At 36.6% G+C, this 18,657-nt stretch overlaps 1 protein-coding gene across 20 annotated transcripts in view; it reads right to left on the bottom strand.

The window, feature by feature from the left end:
• Positions 1–18,657, bottom strand: part of LOC129732121 (innexin shaking-B) — a 234,823-nt gene that overhangs the window by 136,801 nt on the left and 79,365 nt on the right. For 2 of the 20 annotated variants that reach the window (XM_055692656.1, XM_055692659.1), the window contains one exon: positions 14,584–14,693. The exons of the other annotated variants lie outside the window; for them this stretch is intronic. The gene's annotated coding sequence lies outside the window, so the exon portion shown is untranslated. The remainder of the gene's footprint in view (positions 1–14,583; positions 14,694–18,657) is intronic. 20 annotated transcript variants of the gene reach the window in all.

Here is an 18,657-nt window from a genome sequence, read left to right as displayed (position 1 = left end):
AGACATCCAACGAGGTTTTTTTGCAGGTGACTCACGTGATCGTAGCGACTTAGTCCGTAGACGTACCGCACACAACAGTTTAACGCCACACGTAACCGATCAAAGGAGCTTGGGCTAGGCCGAAAACCAGCCTAGCGTAAGCTCCTTTGATCCTTTACGAAAACCAGCTTGGCAGTCGGTCAACAAGCCATTGGCTTCAATGTAGGAAGTCATCTGATTTTTAAGAATTTTTTCGAAAGCTTTCGACAACGCACAGAGTATGCTGATAGGGCGCAGATTCTTTATGCTGTTTTCAATGGGACTTTTTCTTTAATGGCAAAACTTTTGCGTGCTTCCAGGAATCAGGGAAAGTTGAAGTCTCGATGAACACGTTGAAAAGATGCGTAATGTGTTGCACAACTAACGGTAGGATGATCGTAACAAAGCTAATCGGCAAACCATTCATCCCAACAGCATTAGATTTGATATCGTAGATGGCATTTACAATTTCCCAGTAGCGCACACGTTGAAAGCAAAAGTTATACGGCGATGCTGGTCCCAAAATGGTTGCTGCTTGTTCGTGAAGTTTTCTGAGAAAGTACGATTCACATCATCTGGATCAAACTCGCAAGGCAGAGACTGCTTGTTCTTTCCAACCCAACACCAAGACTTTTAACGCGTCGCCATAGGATTTTTGATGGAATTTTGATATCCAAGAAACGGTTTAGATATTGCTGTTTGGCTTGGTTGATTTTCGTGTTGGGGCGATTTCTCAGCACTTTGTACCGTTGACGCTTATTGTTTTTCAAATCTGGTGGAGCTTGCAACCAGTCCTCGTACGCTAAGTCACGTTCGAGCAGGGATTGATAGACGTTTTCGGTGAACCATGGATTGTACCGAATCATTTGGGTTCTCCATGGCATAAAACTGGTGCCAGGGGATAGACAGAATAGCGTCTTCCAAACGTGTGAGTCAAAATTTACATAATCTCGGTAAGTATGCAGGTTGGTAGGTTGAATGATGTCAAAATCCACTGATACAAATTTCAAGTCATGCTGCGATAACGCTGGAAAACCGACCTGCCCAAACCGTAAAACTTTCTCATTACTGTTGGCTAGGAACAGATCTAACTGTGAGCACCCTGCATCGTGAAAAAATGTTGGTTCTTCACTAACGGAAGACAAGGTAAAAGAGTGGAGCATCGCATCGAAAAGTGTACGTTTAGTATTGGGTCGCAGTAAGTCAGTATTGAAGTCGCCCACCAGAAATACATGTTCGTAGCTTACTGCAATGTTAGCCAATTTCTCAGCCAAGAAAGATGAGCAATCATTCTCCAGAGGATTGTAGATGACCATTAGTAGAACCTTATTGCCACCCACTCGAAACTCTAACGCAAGACACTCAGTTTTGTCCGTGGAACTCTCAGTTAGCATCGTACCAAAAACCTTAGAGCAAATGAGATGCTTTCGATAGTAGACTGCGATCCCGCCACCGCGCATATACACTCTATCGTTTCTTATAATGGAGTAACCGGATACATCGATACTGCGATCGTTCGTATTAGAATTAAGCCATGTTTCAGTGAAACAAGCAATTTCTATCTTCGAGTCCAATAAGACGTTTCGAATCTCATCAAGCTTACTACCATTTCGCGCACAAAGACTTTGAGCATTTCCGTGGCAGATATTCAGCTTTCCTGGGAATAAAGCCGCATTTAGCACTGCTGCCGGAATGTTCATGGAGGTGTGGTTATGAGACGGAGGCATAAAGTGTAAAAAGGGAAACAATTTCTCGAGGGCTGCATTTTTACGGGGGAGCAGGAAGCAACTATCTTTGACATAAAACAATCTTCAATTTTAATGATAAAATATAAAAAATACATATAAACATTACTTCAAAATAAACAGAAAGTAGTTACTATTCTAAATTTAAAATTTATCCAGCTCTTCCTCAGTTTATATGGTAATGGTGGTCCGCCAACTGTATGCTTAACATATACGATGCCATACATGGTGTAAACTGATGTCAGCTTACCTGCCTTTTTATGTTGTAGTGCAGCCAACTTCAGTTTTCGTGCATCGATGTAGAGGTTCTCGTTGATATATATTCGACGATTTGAATCAAACCCAATACGACGCAACTTGAGGTCTCGTTTTCGTAAATACGCGCTGTATAATTCGTCCCGTGTTGCCTTTATTGCAAATTCGACAACGATGAGCCCGTTGCTGTCTGAACTGCTGCCGGATTTCATGCGCCTGGTTTGCGCCATTGAGGTGTTCGCACCGCTTGTGTTGCCAGATATTGGCGCTCGCGCGCAGCCTATCGCAACTGGCGCCTTTATCGCACTCTTTAGCGCCGATTTTCCAGATCCGAATGCTGCACGGCGCTCTATCCTCGTCGGCTCATGCGCGTTCCATCCTCTGTCTTGCACGGAGCCACGCGCAGCGAAGGTCAGCTATCGCGTCGGCACAAATATAGTGTGGCAACTAATTGGTTTGCACTCGAGCGGTACCAACTGGCTAACTCACGCTCTCTTCTCATTGCCTCTTCGAATACTTCGAAATCAAAATACGATGTCTACGATTGTGTTTGCCACCAGAACGACAAGTCGTCGCTATTGGTGTGACCATCGCCTACCTTTCAATTCATGATCGGTTTTTGGCTGGAAAACGTTCCGTCAATGATCGCTGAAGAGTCACTATGTCTAAGGTGAGCACCCTAACTTTCACATCTTTCCACAGGACCTTCTTGGCTACTGTCTTGTAGATAGCTCCCTTATTTTTGTTTTTCTTCTGGAGCTCAAGTCTCATATCGCCGGTGTGACCTCGATGAATGCTCCCAGATCCTTGAGCTTAGTTTCGCCTCTCATCTTTATCAAGACTTCAGAGTACCCGTCCATCTTGAGTATGGAAAGCGCCCTTTAAATTCGCGCATTATTGACCTTTTTGGTCGTTTGGCCGCTTGTTCATGTCGACGCGTCTCACCAACATGATGCTTCCTATTTACTACGGTAACCCAACTGTTCTCTCGCCACTCAGGCCGGTTCTTCAGTGGACCTTGAACCATTTGTTGTGCTATCCTACGGGAGTGGCACAATTAACCGTTTATTCGTATTTTCGGGGGCCGCTTCCTCCGGGAACTGCCATATTCTTTACGCGACCTGGTCGGAAAGCAGACTGCTGCGTACGAGAAGGCGTCTATCAGCACCTGCTTACATGCAATTGCCCTCTCCGTCTTCTCCTCTTTTCGAGCCACCAGCTCGCTGTGCTTCTTTCGAGCTTTATCTATGCAGATTCGAAGCAGTAGGATGGTCTGCTTCAGGTTTCTGGCGATGTAGCTCCTATTGATGATCGCTTCTGATAAGGTGTGATAATTAGCGTATAAACTATCCTTTGGCGGTAGAGATGCTGCTCAAACTGCGTCTAATTTCCACGTTGAGAGAAGCTGATCAACATCCCGGTGTCACCGTGAGATTCCAAACAGAGCTGGTACGATGGTCCCCCGATACTTGGAGAAAGCCCAACAAGCCGCAAACGTTGCAAATATCGAGAAGAAGTCGTAATATTCGTACAGACCCAGGCGACAAAATAAGGACTACGATTGGAAAGTCGGTACAGTTGGATCATATATAATGAACTCCATCCATGCAACTTCAAAATCGTAGCGCTGCTGGATGTTTACCAATCGGGGCGAAAGGTATGGAAAAGCATACATCCAAAAGCTGTCTTTTACCTAAACTGTGGCACCACCAACGAGTAGAGGACCGAGTACTGGGTATAATGTGCCATTGCGGGAGGGAGGAAGGAGTAGGGTCAGTCGATCAGTACTAGATTGAGCGTGTAAGTTGAGGATTAATGGATTCTCAATTATAGCATTATCAACGTACACTGCCGATCTGAAGGAAGAGCGGGAACGAGACAAAAGCGTTCTAGGCGCAGCTGGAGCAGCTGCTGTCATAAGTCCGTAATCTTAAGGTGTTAGGATCTTCATCGGTGGTATCGACGCTAGTGTACAGACCGGTGATCAGACCGAACAGTCTGCACGCCACATCGAATGATTACGGCCACTTTATTGAACTTTGCAGCCTTTCATGGTATGGCGCGTTTCAGGAAGGCCTCATAGAACATCGAAAATTATTCGACTAATCAATAGTTTATCATCACCAGAGCACCTAATACAATCTATTTGCTAAATTGGTTTTACCATGAAAACTTCAAAACGCCTTTATTGTGTTATTTATCATGTCACTATATTATCTCTTCCGGTGTTGTTTACATTTTCACGCCGGTGGCCTCTAAAGTATTTTCCACGAGTACCGGGGCGTACTGTGGTCCAGAAATGAAAAAAAGTGGTCAAAAGTCATTTTCTCGTAAACGTAACATTTTAGAGCAATACTGTCTGCGGGAGAGTTGTAGAGTAAAAAAAGACATTAACAGATCCGTGATGAATCCCCCTACAAGCGAGATAAAAAGAATATTTTCTCTAAAAATCAATATTTTTTATCGACGTCTTTGACAATTTTTTCCAAAATAACACAACTTCAAAGATGCATCAAAACGTAAAATTGCAAAGCTTGCTATGTTTTTTCCAACAATGATCCGCTTTTGATCAACATAACATAAATGACCTTACGTTAAAGTTGTTTTGTTCCATGATTTAATAAGTTTCTGCAAATTTCTGCAAGAAATTTTAACTGCCGTGTGTGCAGAGCACATGGACAATTCAATTGGTGGAAATCTTGCCGTGGGATGTGTTGGGAACGGCAGAAAATCGAAAATTATTTGTCAACAGTTTGGCAGGAAAAATTGATAGAAACCTAATTATCATAAAATAAAGTCTGCTGTAACATATAAAAAATAAAGGTCTGATGTTGTTTCAAAAGTTCAGTGCGAATTTTAACGGTAAAAACCCTTTTTTCTAAACATAATTGAACATAATCAGATAGCTCAGTAAGATTGAGAAACAACTACCTAGTGTCTTCAGCATAGTTTTTTGTTATATTATTTTGAAAAACTTTGCCAAAGACGGCAATAGAAAATATTGATTTTTAGAGAAGATATTCTTTTTATTCATCACGGATTTGTTAATGTCCAAAGAAGGGTCTTTTTTTACTCTGAGACTTTCCCGAAGACAGTATTGCTCTAAAATGCAACGTTTATGAGAAAATGACTTTTGACCACCTTTTTCATTTCTGGACCACAGTGGGGCGTACGAGTCGCGTAACCACTTTACACTAGTGAATATCGCGATCGTAATGAATTTTCGCGAATCGGATATTAGTTACGTTTAAATTCAAAAGACAAATCGTTTGAAGGTATGTTTTATCGGAAATAGAAATATCCTCACTTTTTGGTTTCCGTATATCACTTCGATTCTGATAATACTATTGTCAAAATACGACATTCGATCATTTTTAGCTGTTTTCCAGAAACAGGAAGTTGTCATCTTGGATTTTAAAATGGCATGGAAGTTAATTTCTGTCCTCTGAACATGTTTGGCTGTTTCCCAGGTACCAGAAGTCGCCATTTTAGAATTAAACATAACAGCAAGTTTAATAATATACATGATAAAATTTGTGGAAAATTTTCGTTTTTAACTATGTCTTGAAAATTTATGAAAAATTTGCGCCCTTACCAGGAAACAGAATCAAGATTTCATTTAGAAATTATAAAAATAAGGATCAAAAACTGCAAAATCAACTGTTCGTATCTTCCTTAAATAAAATTCGTATTTTAGTAATTTTGGCCGCCTTACATGATTAGTTATCTGAAGAACCGAAAATAGGAAAAAATAGAATCGTGGTCTTAATTAGAATCCATAATACTCGATTAGACGAATTGTACTATTTCCTCTAATAAGCCGGGTGCCACAACTTTTCGAACAAGCTGACTCACACAAGACAGATAATTAGTGCATGTTAATTGAATGGAATCTATTAGTTGAAAGTCCCGCATGAACTTTATATCGATAGTTTTACTTAATATTTAAAATAAAAAAAGGGAAAATATTGAAATGATAATTCTTCATGGAAATTTTTGAAATTTTTCTCGACTGAAATATTAATTAATTGCAGTCATGTTACGGATGACAAATAAAAGTTTGGAATGGCTCTCTTACTCCACAACAAACACGCTCAGAGAGAAATAAGAAAATGTATATAAAAGCTATTTCTCCTCTTTGTGCCAGTATTTTTTGTTTTGTTGATGCATGCCCATTTCTGTACAAAATTGCGTCGAAACAAAGAGCATTTACATAACAACTTTGGCAAATTTACGATAAACCTTTTTGAAAGCGAAAATCTGACAGTTTCAACTGTGGATAATTTCCCTGGTGATGATGATGGTCCCGCCTCTTATGATGATGATGGTCCCGCCTCTTACCCCTACAAAGATTTGAGGTAGACGATTTATCTATTAGATAATTAGTTATTACTTCATTTAAACCAGATAGCAAAAAAAACGGACTGGTTTTGTCAATACAGATATACAATCCTCCATAATATTCCAATGCTTAAACGGCAGTATTACTGAATAAAAAAAAATTTAAACACAAATTTCTAAGCCGTTCTACGACCAAGATTACCAAGTTCTAATTATTTTACTTCTTTCAATTAATTGAATATTATTCACATCTGAATTAAGCCAACACCCAATCTAGCCCACAGCTAAATTGCTACAGTCCCAACAAGGCCATTCCCGCCGAACTCAGCAAGCAAAGCACAGGTAAACCGTGAACTTAACATGAGACTCATGAGGATGTCCCCACTTAGGGAAGTCTAGAAAATTTCCAACCCGAAAAAGTCCTAGAACAGCTAGGAAGCAAAGACAATCAAAAGTGTCATAATTTTCCCGAGTAATCCGACGTATGTCCAGAACTACTTAAAAGTTTATTGTGTCACAAAAACTCAATTTTCATAACATACATCAGCATAATACATCTGTATGTATGTAAATAAAAAAAAACCTTTATTTTTCAAAATGTCATATATTAATTTAAGAAAGGTAGTCAATTATATCTGTGTAACGCGCGCGATTCTCAAACCTTTGTAGACTTCTCATTTATTTTTTTTTACTACTACATTAAATACAAAATCCATCATTATCATCGGGACGAACATAATAGTTTTTACAATGCTTAAATAAATACTAAAAAGCTATTACAGCAAAAGTCCACATAAAATCATCCGTTATGAAAACTTCGTCAATTTAGTGCGTGAATTGTGAATTGAAAAAAACAGCTTTGACGTGTGAAATACATTGTCTCTTGAACTCAAGTAGCGTAGCTGCACGTTTGACCTGTGTAGGCATCGAATTGAACACTTTAATTCCTTTAAAAAATAATGAATTCTGCGAAGCTACAAAAATAAAATTTGGTGTTCGAACTTCTGTCGCGTTTCTAGTATTGTATCTATGAATATCACTTCCTCTCACAATTCGATCACACAAATATCGAGGCAGCAATCCGTTAACTATTTTAAAAATGAACACCATCGTCATGAACACAATTCGCTGCTTCACAGATAACCATTGCAAGGCATCCAACATCAAGGCCGAGGAAGTGAATCTACTACATCTCAAAATTAACCGCATAACTTTATTCTGCAAAAATAAAATGGAGGGACAAAAGTCCAAGTGGAGAGAGATGATTGATTTATAGAGATGAATCTTGCTAAAAGTACTCAACTCTTTATTCAAACGACAGAGAATTCCATATTTTTTGGCAATTTTCTTGATGACATTGTCAATATGAATATTGAATTTAAGTTTGTCATCAATAGTCACGCCAAGATATTTCATCTCACGTACGCGTTCTAGTGTCTCGCTGTCAATTTCCACAGAGACATTTTCAGTAAAACGGTTGCGCGAAATAACCATAAATTTAGTTTTACTTATATTCAGTTTTAGTTGTTTGAATTTCAACCATCTACTCAGCGAACACAAGTCCTCATTCAAGCGAATAATAGCAAAATCGAGATCTTTAGCTGCAATGAACAGTACAGTATCATCAGCAAAAAGGTTAATATCACAGAAACGTAAAACTTGTCTCATGTCATTAATGTACATTATGAATAAAACGGGCCCTAATACACTTCCTTGAGGTACTCCAAGAATGTTTCCCTAGGAAAAGATGTAAATTCATTGAAAATAGTCCGTTGAGTTCTGTCACACAAGTAGCTCTCAAACCACTTGTATGCAGTACCTGTAATACCAAAGCGCTTTATTGTTCGTAACAATAAGGGCCTAGAAATTGTTTCGAAAGCGCGTTTTAAATCCAAGAACACTGCAACAATAGTTTCTTTACGCTCGATATTTTCTTTCCATTTTGCTAACACCAAATTCAACGCAGTTTCACAAGAATGACCTTCTCGATAGCCTGATTGTTCTGGTATTAACAAACTGTTCATATTAAGATAATTTAAAAGTTGGCCTTTGCTACAAGTTCTAAATTTTTTTCTAATGTGTGCAACATGTTGATGGGACGAAACTCTTCGGCTTTACTCGTACCAGCAACCTTTTGAATAGGAACCACCAAAGATTCCTTCCAAACTCGTGGCACGTGCCCAGTTTGTAACGATTCATTGATTAGGCCAAGGAGGTCGTGTCCGATGACATGAAAGCAATCTTGAATCACTTTTGCATTAACGTTATCGATTCCAGCCGTTTTTTGCATTGAAAAACAAATGTTTTTCAGTTCTATGTATGAAATAGGGTGAAAACCGGTCAAAGTACAGTTAACATTGATTGGCTGTTTCATTTCATCAGGTTCATCCACCAATTCAATAGATCGATTGATATCTGAAACACTATCGATAAAATAAGTATTGAACTTAGAAGCGATTGCTTGTTCTGATCGTTCTTCTGTGCCATTAAAGGTTATGGACCGCGATTTGCAAACGCCAGGTTTCAACAATGACTTTAATATTTTCCATAACTCTTTGCTGTTATTTTTATGATGTTCAATTTTCCTCTGTATATATTCGCTCCGTGTTTTGATCATAGTTTGAGAATATATATTACGCGCCATCGTATAGTTACGCCAGTGATCATTACTATTTGTTCTACAAAACTTTTTATACCATCCATCTCTCTTACGTTTAAGACGTAAAAGATCCAAAGTGTACCACTTGTTGGAGTTCTTCACAACAACAAACTTTTGTTCCACTAACTGATTAGTACACGTTTTTAAGACGTTACTGAGAACATCGGTTTTATGATCACGGCACCCCGATAATGGGAAATCCACGTTTCTCGCGACAAGATCCGAAACCTTTCGTTTCGAGTAATTTTTCCAACACTTTAGTTTAACTAAATTATCATCACTGTTTATACTCTGATTTACAATAATAACAAGAGTCTCATGATCGGTTATTTTCAATTCAGAATTTACTGCAGCGCGAACAGAACCAAAGTTTGTATAAACATGATCAATTAAAGTTTTACTGTGTCTAGAAATACGCGTATATTCAGTAACAACTTGTTTTAAATTTCAAAACTCTATTAATCTCTTCAAATGGCTCGAATTAAAGCTATCACGCCAGTTTATGTTAAAGTCACCAGCAATCACGTTAAATTTGCGGCTATCCACAAAAATGGATCCACTGAAAATGGACGATTCAACTCTACAATCTGACGTAAAGCTACGTAGTTTGTAGAGAGACCAGCAATTCATCCCTGGAACCTGATTGCTATTTATTGAAATGCAGGCTGCCTTTTTTTTGATCATACAATTTTTTATAAACTAGGCACTCTGAACTAGATGCCGCATGGTTAACGTCCAGATTCATTTTACGATCTTTATTGTATTTAGAACAATTAACGCATTTCAATACAGTGGATGTGCATTCCGAAGTTCTATGATGCTCACTACACAAAGAGCACGTTTCATGGTTTTTGCAATCTGTACTCTTGTGGCCGAATTCTCCACATTTGAAGCATCTAAGGACATTTATCGCTGGAACTATAGGGCACCGATCCCACCCAACATTTACTTTTTCGCGGATAATAAACAGTCATAAGTCTTTTTATCGACTTCTATCACAACGTTGTTCTTGTTATACGTGAAACGTGGATTTTCATACGTACGCAAGACTTTGACATCTCCAATTGCAATGTCTTCGTTTTGACTTTTCAAACATCTGAGGGATATTGATCGCTCATGCCCAACACTTTTAATCTTGGCACCGGAGGTGTGGGAACAACAGCTGTATAGCTTTCACCCAGATTACCTTCAATGCCATTTTTCACAGCCTCCACATTTTCTTTTGTTGCACACTCAACAATAACAGAGCCGTCTTTCCCGGTTTTAAAGTTACTAATCTTGTGTGTATTAGGATTCAATTTTGATTTTAAAAACTCCCGCGTAGCTTCGCTACTTTGGGTGGACTCTTTTGGTTTATTAACGATGACCGGACAAGCCTTACGTTTCTTACTACCGCTCAAAACGTTTGCATAAGTCATCGGTTCATCGCTAAAACTTTGTTTTTCATCTTCATTTAACTTTCGTTTTTAACCTTTTTAGCTGAATTACGGCTGAGATCAGCCGGTTCAGATATCACACTATTCATCGCAACTAAATCCCTATTGCGTTTATTTTCAAAAAATGACAGAGTCATATTATTCATTTTTTCATGCATTAATTTTTCAAAATCGGCAACTCTTTCCTTTAGAGTACCATTTACATTTAATCTCATTTCTTCCATCCCGATCTTGAACGCGTTGTCTATCTGAGCAGCAATGTTGTTTTGCAAATCTGTAAAAGAGGCAAAAATTTTGTTAATCTCGTCTCTTATTACTTTGACATCCAAAACCGATACATTCTGCTCATCACAACACTGAACCGATAGACAATTATCACACTTGAACAGAAGATTGTCATTCGCAATGATCAACTTAATAGCCGCATTACCGATGCCTACACAGCGAGAGTGAAATCTCTGTTTGCAGTTACAACAGTAAACGACATCGTTGATCACAACCGTTTGACTACACGTTGCACATTCCATTTTACCTACACAGTGGATGCTGTACGGCGACACAACACTACCGGCAGAGACAATTGAAAAAGAAAAAAAAGAATGCCGACGGCAGCCAGCCGTGGCGGAAAGCAAATAAAAAGACCGGCCAGAGTAGAGGAAAAGTAGTGGAGTAGTGCCTTACATACAATGAATTTGTATGGCACAATCTCACCCACATTGGCACAATCTCACCCCGGCTTACGGTACCACTTTTGTTCTATGGGTAAAATAATGATAACCAGAAAACGTAGAGAACAAAAGTGGTAGGGTAAACAGGTATAATACGCCTCCCCCCCTAAGGAACATCGTCAATGATATAGCTATGTTCATCACAAACAACAAATCTTTCATGCAGTTGGATACACTATTTAGTTGGTAATGCATTGCTATTATTTTGTTTCGTAATAACTGTTACACAGAAACGCCATAATTTTATTTAAAAAAATATGATTAAATCGCAGGCTTTCCAATCTACAGGGGCAAAACGCCCCAGATGCAGTATAATATGCCCCATGCATAGGCTGACCAGACGTTCCGTTTTGAACGGGACAGTACCGTTTTTTCGACTATTTTTAGCTGTCCCGTATTTTTGTCATTTTGTACCGTTTGCGGATACTCCTTGAAAAATCCTTAAATCGAGCTTTACATTGAAATTTTCCTTAACAGAAAATAAGTTTCCAAGCAGTTAGGATTTTTTCAATATTACTGAGAACGTTTCGTGCCTTTCTGACCGGACACCGCCTTTCTGTACCGGACATCCCCTATCGTGAACTGACGAAAAAGTCGCTATTGAAAGTTGAGACCATGATAATTGTTAGTCAAAATCTCGATCATCCATTTTACAAATTTCAGGACTTCTTCTTCTACGCTAAATTTCATCAAACGCTAAGTACCGTACAGAATCGGGTAGGTTCATCAAGGTAATGGATAATTGTTTGTATGCTTTGGTTGGTAAAAGTTTTCAAAAATCAATTTTATCATGTGTCCCGTTTTTCGAACCGATTTGTCCCGTTTTTTTCCACGAAAATCTGGTCAGCCTACCCATGCAGTGGCTTCATATGCCATCTCAACACGCGAAGTGAAACAGCGCTTGAAGTCTGAGAAGCAAACGCTAAAGCGATGAACATAGGGGAGGATTGTACATTACGCACCAGTTAAGCATTTTCGCGATTTACAGCGTTTCAAATCATTTCAAAGCGACATTGAACGTGTAGTATGATTGTAGGATCTATTTATTGTATGTTTATGACGAAGTTTATTATAAAATACTCGATTTCAATGTCTTTTTTGGTAATATTACCATTGCCGCCAAACAAGCCCGTGACCAAAACGCACCACAACGAAGGTCAGCATGCTTCAAAGCAGTAGGCTAATATGCCACTAGCAGAAATCAGCACGCGAAGTGAGAAGCACTTGAAGTCTCGAAAGTAAAATCAAAAATAATGGAACATGCTCTAAGTTGTCAAGCAATCTCCTGCAAGCTCTTCATAGTGCATTCTGTCGCAATTTTAATTTTGAATGTTTTTAGGTAAAAGTTGACGGAAGCTAGTGAAATAATTTGAAATACTTATGGTATTATAAACTCCAGAATTGTAAAGGCTAGGGGAACCATAGTTTTTTGTATTATTTATTAGTCAGTTAGTCATTAAAGCTTAAATAAAATTCATGAATAATTACATGTTGGACATAGCCACAGCCAAATGTACAGTTTTCCGAGTATTTTAGTCATTATGGCACACCTTTTTATATGAGAACTGCAGAGAAGCTGGGTTTTTATGAGAAAAGCGAATAATTTCGTCATAAAAAGCCACATGTGTAAGTATTTTGGGGAATTAATAGCATGGGCCATCTTACCCAACTGGTGCGTCTTGTACGGTTCTCCCCTATTAGCCCGGTTAGCGGTGGGGCATATTGCCCGGAGCTATAGTGTAGCAGAAGGCATTGAATATTTAAGCAAATTATTCAACTTTTAACGTTTCTTCACTAGATATAGCTGCTTAGGGGTTCATTTGAGATATATAAGTGCAAATAGCAGGTAATAAACTTTATACACTAGTGAAAAAACGTTACGGAAACGCTGCAAGAAATTAGATCTGAAGCAGCTGAAATCAAAATTGCTTTTTGTTTTTTTTTCTGCTGCTAGTGACAATTTTCAAACTTGTACAGAAGGTTGGTCCTATGACCCGCTACGGATTTTCAATAGTCTCAAATCTTATTTTTTGTGTGTTTCCTAATAAATGTACTGGGGCGTTATGCCCTGGGGGGGAGGGGGGGGGGGGTGGTCGTTTTATACATGCTTACCCTACATGTGTCTGAAATATTCAACGCCGACTATTTCGTATACCCAGAGGTATCCTAGTGCTCTCCTGGTTATTTCTAAGCCACTCTTTTATGGTCAACTGGAAGTAAGATGGACATTTACCGGGCCTTTTACCTTGATATAGACTAAGATGGCCAGCAGCTAACCCTCCGGAAGGTCTGGACTTACCGTACAGATGGTCAATTTTCAAAAGTGGTCATAGAGCTTCCCAGTTTTTTCGAAATCAGTTTTGCAGGAGGTCTTTTGACCGGAATATGGTCCGAGGTAACCACCGGGAGGACTTCGGAAGATGCGGAGTAAAAGAGGTCAATTTTCAAAAGTGGTCCTAGAGCTTCCCGATGTTCTTGATACCACTTCTGGGTGGTCAAGTAAAAGGGAAATGATGGTTTGATCGAAGTATGATACAAGGTGACCAGTAGGTGACCACAGCGTTACGCAACGTAACATAATTACATACTGTCAGAGTGTTGAATCACGTCTCAGATTTAACTTTGAGTCTCTGTTGGTCAAAAGATCATTTGCAATCTACCTGACCACTTAGTAGTGGTTTAAAAACTGCTCTTTTTACGGTAGTTTTGGATCTTTCGATGTCAGTTGCTCACCACCGATGTCAGTTGCTGATCATCTTGAATAATTTTCGGCTCCTTTTGACTAGGAAAACATGTCCCGCAAACATTTTTGAAAATAAGCCCCACCTTAACTCACCGTGTTTCTTGAGGAAGATAAAATACCATTTGAGCGTTACATCTAAAAACCTTTGTTTTTAAACAAAGAGATGTTGTTTTTATAGAACGTATCAATAGTATGTTATATTGATAAAGAAATTATTTCATTAGACATTGTTGCTTTAAAAATCTACACGATTTACCTTTTTTAAATCATTGTAAATAAGTATTAACAATATCAATTTTGTAAATGTAGTTGATTGGAGAATGAAGATAGTTGACGATGAAAAACCATGATAGTACATTTGTTGTAAAATAGCGCTTATGATTAGGTTTACACCAAATCATCGCCATCGTCACTAATTTTGTTGTCTATTTTAAAATAATATTTATTTGTTTTGATACTTTCAATTGTAATTGTTGCTGGACTTTTTTATAGATGAACGAAAAAATGAAAAAGAAATAAAAACATTTTCGAAGTCATTTGATTCAAAATATAGAATAATACGGACTATTGAGGTAAAATAATAAATATAAATATAACACCTTAATTCAATCACTAGAAGGTTTACTATAAAAATCCTATATACAAATAAATCACTCACCCCTTTGCAGGTTTAACCTAAATCTATTTTTGAGGCCATATTTGTTGTGAGCAGTTAGTGTGAATCTGTATTTTCAAATGTTCGCATGCTAGTTTCGGTATGTGCCTGCCCTACAGGAAAAAAAATTACAAATTTCTACTTTAGAATTGAGTAGCAATGTATTACCGTCTATTCTACTTGTTAGCAGCGTATATTAGCTTCAGTGGACAAAAAAAACGCTGCATGTCTAGTGCCAGTGTAATTGAATCTTAGAAATGAATCAGAAAATCAAAGTTCAATGAGATTAGCAGAGGATACTGCATATCTAAAGCTTCTAATATATTATCGAGTAATCGGCACAGACAATAAGAATAAAGTAAAACTTTCAGCTGTATAATACATTAATTCTAGATCTATCAGCAACATTCAGTTATTATTTGTTGTGTTATCTAACGACTACTGCTCTATGAATTTTCTTATCAATAGGGATACCATCTGTCCTGATTTAGTAGGACATGTCCTGATTTTCCTATTTCCTATTTGGGCGTTTATTTTTCATATTCTAGCATTTGTCCAGATTTTCCTAAAATATTCAATATTGTAGCGTGAAAATATGCCGGATTTTTCGGAAATTGATTTTTTCCGATTCCCGAATACACACTGGAATCACACTGCACACTGTACACTGAGATCGTTGTTTTGCTCGATTGAATCTTGCATTTTAACAAAATCTAAGTTTCTGAGAGAAAATGGTAACTAACAACATATAGGTTTGTAATAATAGATAAACTTGATAACTTTTACTGCAGAACTTTGTGAAAACATCCAAATTTATTGTTCCATCTCATAAGAACATAAGAAGCAATGATGCGAAATTATATTAGAGCTAGTTTTTCTTGGTTTACTAGTATTTGTAATAAGACGGACTGGCCATAGGTGATAGCTTATGCGTTGACACCAATAACATCTGTCACTTCTTGTTTGATTTCAAATAGTTTGAGTGTGCTGAATTTATGGATAAAAATTCAAAATTTTGTGATAAAATTTGAAAAACACTTCGATTTAATAATTAATTATATGTTGGTGTATTTTGAAGGGCACATCTAATGTAACGTGTTTCAATTATTTATACCTCGAAGAATAAAAATAGGTGGGATGAAATTTGTGCCGAAATAAAGGTGTCCTAATTTTTAACTCGAACCAGATGGTATTCCTACTTATCAAACACTTCATTAGTTTTGTGATCTAAATATATGTATTTTGTGAAAATCGTGTGTACTGTACGTGCTCAATTTTTAAGATTTGCTTGGATGCCATACTGAAATCTCTATCTATAGAACTGAGTCCGGTTTTCCTGTGTATTTTAGCAATTGCTAATCTAAATACTTGAAAGTTTTCGATTTTTTGTCCGTACACAATTTTTTTCTATCAAAAGGTACATACACTATTTACTGGATTATTTATATCAAATATTTGCACAGCAAACGCATCAATAGTTTAATATTGATAGTTTATCAATTCAAAAATAAAGAGAAATTTGGAGACGATTGTCATTTGCTTTTTGTTGTTGTTATATTTGTTCCGTGCTTTAAGAGCTAAAGCTTAAAGAGTAAAATATCCTGCCACAACTTTTTACCAGTACAAAAATCTAATAAGGCCGTTACAAATTTTATTTTCATTTTATCTCACCCCCCCCCCCCCCCCTTCAAAAATCTTGAATATTGGAAGGGGAAGAAAAAAGCTCAAACCGTTTTGTTCATTTTATTGGTTTACCGACAGCATAAATGCTTTATTTAGCAACAAACAAGTCTAGTGACAGCGAGAGTGTCGTCAAAAGGCAAGCGAAATAAATAATAATAATAATGAAGTGTTATTTTTCAACATTTATTTGAGTGCAAGTTACAAACGTCATAACTTGCACACAAACTTTGATCAAAGATATTTCTTTTTTTTCGTCTCGGTGTTATTTATTTTTTGCCACCCCCTTTGCTAACATTGATAACCTTGGACATAAAAAGAATTCGAAATTTGTATCAACCTAATATTGCAACTATATAGTGGAAGTTAAATAAAAAATTTTTTAATGTATAAGTTCTTAAAAACCAGTACAATACAGACATGAAAAATTTAAGGACACCATCAAAATACCAAACAGTTGCTTTGAAAATATGAAATTATGTGTTGTAAATTAATAAATAATAACTTACTAATCTTTTTATGAAATCCTGATTTCTCATCGAAAGGGAAATTATATGTTACTATAATTTCAAATACATTTTTTGTCGACTTGCTAACTTTAAGAACTTGTACAACGGAATTTTAATCATCGAACCATATAAAAAACCATAACGATTGTAAATTTTAATGATAATAAGAAGTTCTCACATTATATATTTGTATATATAGTGTATTGTATTGAAATTGAATAAATAACATTTGAAACTCTGATACTAACATAAGCACTTGACAATTTTTCAGGTTGAGGAATCCGCGTTTGCTGGAACCTATGAAGATAGTCGAAGTAAAGAAAAAATTACCTTAGATGGTGTTAGCCGTGTCTGTACTATTATCGTGAACGTTCAACTTGTTAGAGCCACGTTCGGATGTGTAGGTAATTTTCGGTACAAACTATTCATGAATTTACAAAGTCGATTCCAGTTTTTAAGATTCGAAAAGATAACTGTAACCGATCACCATGTCTATGAAAATTGCAACCCAAAATCAATTTCTCGGCTCAGACAGAAGAGACATGTTCCCTACTAGGCATTCTTATTGTGTGATTGTGTCATTATCTTTGTCATTTATTTATAATATTTATGTTTCACGAACACACACGAATAATGTTTTTTATTTGACAAGGTAAGAAAGTGAAAATATATTTTGAAAAAATTTAAAAAAATTGTGAAGTAATTGTAAACTAAAAGTCTAAAAACTTTCAAAATTATTTAAATAAACAAACAATAATAACAAAACCCCTAAATTATCGCTCCAATTTTATTGTATTTCTTGGTGTTATAGAGCGTTTCTATTACGAAAGGTCCAATATCGACCATTTTTAATTTGATTGAAACTTTGCACACGTGTTTGACTTAGCAAACTAAGTTTTTTCCGCGGATGGATTGATTTTTAAGACTCAAGACCAATACCTCAGAAAGGCGTTTGTATTTTGGCATTGGTTTTGTTCTAAGCATTGTAGCTTAGAAACCATTAGTTCTACCTAAAAACTCTCTGAGAACGAATTCCAGGGAACTAATAGTGGTTTAAAAAATATATACACAAAAATAAACTTTTTTTGGACCAGAAATAAAAAAAATAATTGATTTTTTTAAAGAAACTTTTAAAGAAACGTTATAACTTTAACGCAATTGATGATAAAAATCCAGGATGGAGGAATACAAATTCTTCTTTTTATAGGTTTAAAAAAATATTTAATGTCGACATTATTCAAATTGCTAGTAATTCATTCATTTTCAACAGTTGACATAGTCATTTCAAATCGAAAAGCTTGTGATAATTGATTTCGTGAATACATCCGTTTCCAACTTATTTAGAATTCAATTTACGAAAATTTTCTAATAATTCAACAGTAAATTATTTATGAAATCAAAAAAGGCTTCAATTTCTTCTCAGATAATTTTTTTATTGAAATTTCACATTAATCTCAAATTTTTGATTAAAAGTTTGACATAGAGAATACAAACTTTTATTTGAAATTTAATTTTCAAAGAATGTTTTCAATTTCAATATTTTTGAGAATTATCGAATTCTCAAAAATAATAATGCGTTTGTATTTTGGCAATAATGCAATAATGCAATAATTTTGGCAATAATGCAATATGATTCTGATAATATTTTCAAATCATAATGCTCTTGGGGTCTAATTTCCCGAAAGCATGTAATGCATTGAGTTTCAGTTTTTTTACGAAAATGCGCTTTTTTGTGATTTATTTGTGGTTCACCAGCAGCAAACATAGATTTATCGAAATATACGATTGATACAACATAACTCACTCCTTGACATCAAATAGATTGGATCAATAATTCAGAAGTTATGATTACGGAGTTGTGAACATTACGGAGATTTATTTCCGTGGG

The sequence above is a fragment of the Wyeomyia smithii genome, chromosome 3 (genome assembly GCF_029784165.1).
Source record: "Wyeomyia smithii strain HCP4-BCI-WySm-NY-G18 chromosome 3, ASM2978416v1, whole genome shotgun sequence".
In the NCBI taxonomy this organism is placed as follows: domain Eukaryota; kingdom Metazoa; phylum Arthropoda; class Insecta; order Diptera; family Culicidae; genus Wyeomyia; species Wyeomyia smithii.
Note: the sequence above shows the minus strand (reverse complement) of the source record. Positions and strands in the feature narration are given on the sequence as shown.